At 32.0% G+C, this 6,567-nt stretch overlaps 1 long non-coding RNA gene across 1 annotated transcript; it reads right to left on the reverse strand.

The window, feature by feature from the left end:
- Nucleotides 1–2,937: 2,937 nt before the first annotated feature.
- On the reverse strand, nt 2,938–5,763 carry LOC100574621. The gene is made up of 3 exons (XR_119224.3): nt 5,355–5,763; nt 4,575–4,720; nt 2,938–3,646 (listed from the first exon to the last, which is right to left on the reverse strand). It is a non-coding gene; the product is annotated as an uncharacterized LOC100574621 (long non-coding RNA).
- Nucleotides 5,764–6,567: the final 804 nt, after the last annotated feature.

The following is a 6,567-nucleotide window of genomic DNA, read 5'->3' on the forward strand; positions in this document are numbered from 1 at the left end:
CAGCCATATTATTACATTTGCGCTTGCGGAATCGGCGGCGGCCGGAGGCGCAGGACTCGGCCGATGGGATTAAAACAGACACCCGGCTTGTTTAATATCTGTGCACGCCGTGGGCTGTGGATAAGTAGCGGCGCCGCGTCCGTCCACGGCGTGGATATGCGTCTGTTCGGCGCCTGGACCTCCGGAACAATAGACATCATGCAGTCCAGATCTCCCGTATCCACGCTCTTCGCCGACTTGTCAGCCTCGGCCGGCCGCATCCCGGTGTCCACCCGCTCGTCTTCGGTCTTCGCTCCATCTTCGTTTCCGATCTCCTCGAACGCAGCCTGTCCACGCTGCGATTCGGAGGTTCCGCAGGGCTGCATTTCCAAAATTTCGTCTAGAGCGATGACGGCCACGCTGACCATCGAAACCACGCGAAGTCACCCAAACCTAGTTCCGTCGAACGCCTCGTCTTCTTTGTCTATAACTTCGGGTTTGTAATCGGTTGAGTATCGGCGTTTAATTTTGTATAATATAAGAGCGGTGACAACGTCCATGACAGAAACGTTTTATACATACCTAATTTCAAAACTTTAATGGTTATTTTTGATAGCAAATTGAATTCAGTTGTTTCATCAATATTGAAAATTCTTTGTCTTTGCTATGTTTTTTCGAACACTATAATATTATTACTTGCTATCATTTATTTATAATATCTGCAGCTAGAACTTGGAATATAGTTAAATCATTTCGTGTGATATTAAATATTTTATCATTAATATTTGTAGTCCTAACACCAGAGGAAATGGATTTTATTAGGTTTCCCAATTATTTTAATATTGATATGTTCTTTTGAACGATGCCTAACTGCTACAGTGCTACCTATAAGTAGAGCCTGGAACTTGATGACTTGAGTACACAAATAAAACATTTTAAATAAATAAATAAATGTACTTAAATACACACATAAAAAAATTAAAAATTACTTTTAAACATCAAAAAATGACCACAAAAACACTCAAAATTACTTTATCATGACAACATTTTTAAAATTTACGTTTTATACAATTCATGTACCATAAATAATAATTATTATTATAGGTGCTCTTTAAAAATGTTTACTCTCCAAGGAGCCATAATAACATTTTTTTTGCAGTTTGAAATAAGTTGTTTGGCTTTTGGGAAATTGTATTTGATTGAGCGGGTCTAAAATAGTATCTGCTTACGCAGATTATTAAATAATTGTAGATTACGACAACAAACGATAAATATAATGAACGTCGATAATCGACAAGATATGGGAGCCGAACTGTTTTCACATGGCTTAACCCCAATGAACCAATGTTGAATGTACCCAATGTCCCAATGTAGTGTTATTTTACTAAAAATTAGCACAACAATATATATATTAGTATACCAATCATTATGCAGTTATGCTTGCTGTCTTATAGTTAGTAATTGTATATTAATTTTATATAGGTACCTGAGTAAATTGTATTATTATATTTGAAAACCGTAGAACGCACTCGATGATTCATCCAACGTTAGTGTTTTTTTAACTGGTATAAAGGGCATGGACCAATTGCGCCAAAACAAAATTTGTATTTTAGGGTCAATATGCCAATTGCACAGCTAATATTTTAGGGTCAGTGTACCAATTGCGCCTCTTATATTTTACGGTAAATACACCAATTGCGCTTGTATTCAAATTTGCCGCCTGGCGGCTATTTTCAGATTTGAAAATATTGTTTTTTGATCTAGTTCCATCAACATCAACATAAACACACTAAAATGCTTGAAAATTAAAAACGTATTTATTGATCAATTTATTACTGGTTAGAGTGACTGGTTATAATACATTTTATAATGGTATCGGGAATTTTATGAAACGTTATTATTATTACGGACATTTATTATCACGGAAATATGCATTTGAGTGATGGACGAAAACAAGTTATCATTATCATACATTTTATATAATTGACGATCAAAAAGTAACTTGTTAAATGTGAAGAAAAAAAATGTTTATTTATTTATATTATATTATGTATTAATACTCGCATAAAAAATGTATAACCAACTTATAACTTTTCCTTAGGTATTGTAAAATGTTTTGAGCGCAATTTGACTAATGACCCTAAAATGTATAAAGCGCAATTGGTATATCGACCCTAAAATGTTTAGAGCGCAATTGGTAAACTCCCGGTATAAATACTAGACGACCTAATTGTCAATCGGTGAATAAAAAATATATTGTGTTAAGATGCATAATATATTTTATACCTTATACGTTAACCTTAGACGGGAAATCGGAAACTCACTATACGTAATAATAAATAATAATATATAATATAAGAAATGTGCAATTTGTGAGCGGAAACCGGAAGTAGAGTGTGAAATTATTTAGATTACTTTTAAAATGCAGTTTTACATTTGATTAAGTATGTCAAAACAAGAATGGAAACGTATAAGATAACTTTCCGACGGGTTTGTCCCACAAAACAAGCAACTTCAAACATTTTATCCATTGACACAAATATACAATCCCGGAAATCTACGATCGCAAGTAATAATGTATACTCACCTATAGGCTATAGCTTATTAAAAAAATGTAACGTACCCACTATATTATAATATTCACCATTTAAACTTAATAGTAAATAGTTATTACTTGTACATTTTAATGGAAAAAAATACTGAAATCATTTATTCATTATTATTAATATTTAATAAAAGAATAACCACGCATAGGTATATTATAAATTATAATATTTTATAATATATTATATTAATATATGAATTAAATTTTAATTACGATACAACTACTTTATTTTTATGAAATTAGATTGAATAGCAATGAAATTAAACTCGTCAGTTATTTCCATGTTTAACATAATGTTTACGAAAAATCAAAATTAGAATATTAATAACAATATTATATTGTATTTATAAAGGTATTAGAAATATATATTTATTCAAGAGGTTATATAAATATAATACGAACAAATTGCGGATAGTCATGGTTCGAACATCCAAGTTTATTGGTTAGTACTTAAGTCTAAACATATCTTATAAGTTATGGTTAAAATTTTAAATAACAAAATTGCATACAAATTGTGACATACTATTGTTGTTTATTCGAAAATTTCAGTTTTAATACACATAATATTATACTCATGTATAAATGAATTGAACATTTTTTTTTAACATAGCTTACATAAAATATATTTTACATTGATTTACAATATGATATGTTGATATGTTTAAGAGACGACTATTATTATTATATTTGTTGTACCTACATCAATGATATATCAAAATAGATTTTAATAAATATAAAAATAATTAGAGACAAAATGTAACGAAAGATAGTAATAGTAGCACAATGTCAGTAAGATTTCAATCAACCCCGTACGAAAGGCAAACTTATTTCAGGTACCGAGTAAAAAATACAAAAAGTTAGTTTGTTTGCCTAACTGAAACGTAGTAGGGGTTGTTCTTGAAACTTCCATTTCGAACTACCAAGGGAAGAAAAGTACTTATATTTAATTATATACATTAGATTTATTAATATAATAAACCATGGTTATTTAGCAACTAGGTTTTGGAAACAATGGTTTCGGCCTGTTGGTGGTAATGTCGGTCGAGGTCTTCATTTTAGTTCCTGAAACATTTATAATCATAAAGTATTAGACTATGAAAATAACTGATATTTTAATTTTTGAAGAATGGTTACCACCACAATAATAATATTTTTACGGTTTAATAAAAAATGTATATTATAGGGAAATGGTGAAAAGTTTATCACTCACTAGATGTATACTATATTAAATATTTTAAATTAAATGATTTACTCATTACTTGGCTTAAAATGTTTATAGAAATTAACGGAACAAGTGTAAGATTATTATGAGTTCTCTATATATTTTGGAGTATAATAAATCATTTTTTATTGCAATTAATACTATAGATATGTTAGGTTAAGAGAATAATATGGTTTAAATTCAATAAAAATAATATTCAATTGTAGAAATATTAAATATACATACAAAATCAATATTTAACATTAAACAACTATTATTATTGAAGTTTTTTGAATTTCCTTTATTTTTTTTTTTAAACAGAACTCAATTAAGTTAATAGTATAATGGTTAGGAATTAATTTACACGCAGAACGTATGTACAACATACTATAGAAGTAATAATTTATAAAAATAATAATATTTCATCTGTAAAAAAAGAAACATGAATATTCAAGACGAAAGGCATATATGGCTAAAAGGGTTACTTAGGTACCTATTTTCAGTTTGAGACTCTTTGTTTATTCCCCCTCAAATAATAAAGAATTCATTTTGAAAAAAAAAACACTTAAATAATTAAACTATTACAGATTTTCTACACTATTACATCAGGTATTTCGGTTTAATTTTAATTCCACCCAAGAATTCCCACGGTGGTGGTATAGTAAATATTAATTGACCCAAGTGAACCGTGTATATTCCTATATCCTTATAAATATAATAAAACACTTGAACACGTTCAAAGTAGTTTTGTGCTTTTCAAGCAAATATCGACAAAAAATGTTGACTTACCGGTATAGTGGAAATCCGCGTGTTGCATGAGCAAGTAGATTTGATTTTGATAAGCGTTATCCCTTCAGTTTTGTACAGCCGTTATAGGTCTAGGTCGGCTGTTGGAACCGTCTAATCCAGGTTGACAGCTACGGTGGCTCTCAGTTCTAAAAATCAAATAACACAATGTCAATATAACGGAAACGAAAAACGATCGAAAGTAAATTTATCCATTTGACATAATATATAGGTATATTAATTAATTTCAGCACCGCGAGACGGACGGTCTGTATAATTAAAGTACAATAAAACGACTTAACGCCATATATTCGTATTATATATTTATATTAAATAGGTACACGTATGATGTACTAATAGCTGATCGGGATTACATTAAACAGAGATTAAATATAATAGTAAACGTTGAAACAGACAAAAAATAGTCTGTCAATGAGCATTAGGTACGATATACAATAATATGCACGGCACATAAATGGTATAAATTCTATAAACTAGAATCGATCATTTATCGATTAATACGCGATGATGATTTTATAATCGCTAACCTACACGCCAAATACCAATATTTACGTGTATACATATATTATATTATGTATTATTAATCGTGGGCAATGAGCGTGTTGTACATTGGATAGACTAAAGGTACGTGATATTTCCTAAATTCCTAAATCGATTTCCAGATACGTATATACGGCGATATTACATTAGAGGTATATTATATATTGATTAACGACAAATGTATATATTATATATTATGAATATTATAATAATGATTGTTACCGATCGATTTTAGAGCACAACGACACGATATTTCCTACACTGCTGCACATCGTGTATAGAATTATTATGATGATAATATTATAAATATTATGTAAAATTATGTGATGAGCGTCTCGTCGATATTGGCGGGAAGAGAGCGAAAAAAATTGTTTGAAAAATAAAATTGAATCCCGGAACGTTCGATGGCCGGAACACGTGTGCGCCGACGGGTAGGTGTTGTTGAACTGAACTCGCACTCACCGCGGAGTGATCATCATCACCGTTGTCGTCGTCGTCGTCGTAGCCGTCACCGTTGCCGCCTCCACCAACGCCGCCACCGCCGCCGTTTTTATCTTTCTTCGCGCGCCCGTCCGCCGCGAGATAAATGAGATCAGTCGGCCGGTCCGAATAAAATTTAGTGCAGCGTACCTATATGTATTACCGCGGGCAATCTCTACAGAGGTATACAGAACACGTCGTTATAAAATACGCGTTTTCGTGTGTGTGTGTTTTTTGAGATCACGTGCGCGATATATTATATACAGAGTGATTCGCGCACCCGCATTAGTCGCCCGCTCACTTGCATATTCGTAGGCGTAACTTGGGCTTTGAGTTAGGTGTTGGTGAACGCCACGGGGGTGGTGAACTTCCCCTGGGGAAGTGATTCCACTGTTGAAGTGTAGACATTTTTTTGATCGAAAAATTGGGTAATGCATGCATATAATAACGGCTATAATGGTCTGCGCACCCTCGCGCGCCACGTGTCTTAACGCTATACGTATAGCTAGGTATTTTTTGAGTTAGTTTAAGGTTTAAGTATATAATTATTATCATACTATTAAGCGTAATTGGTATTTTTGAAATTGTATATATTTATAGCAAAAGTAAGGTTAGCAATCGTTATATAATGCACAGTGCATACATATACGCATTTACCCAAAACAATTTTAGCGGGTTTCAAACAAACCTGGGGGATTTTGGGTCCCACTCCAAACCCCCTCCAAAGTAACAAGCTATGACGATCACCCCATTTTTATCCTATAATAGTTTAGTTATTCCAATTCCGATTTTTGAAATGGTTTAGTACGAAGTATAGGTATCTCGAAGACCATATTTTAATAATAGAAAACCATAGATAAATATACTTAACAGTTAGTATTTTTATACCTTTTAAAAAGAGTTTCACGTAGTGACACGAACTTTTTTTATACGAACGATAACTATCTACCCTTTG

The sequence above is a fragment of the Acyrthosiphon pisum genome, chromosome A1, assembly GCF_005508785.2.
Source record: "Acyrthosiphon pisum isolate AL4f chromosome A1, pea_aphid_22Mar2018_4r6ur, whole genome shotgun sequence".
NCBI classification, from domain to species: Eukaryota; Metazoa; Arthropoda; class Insecta; order Hemiptera; family Aphididae; genus Acyrthosiphon; species Acyrthosiphon pisum.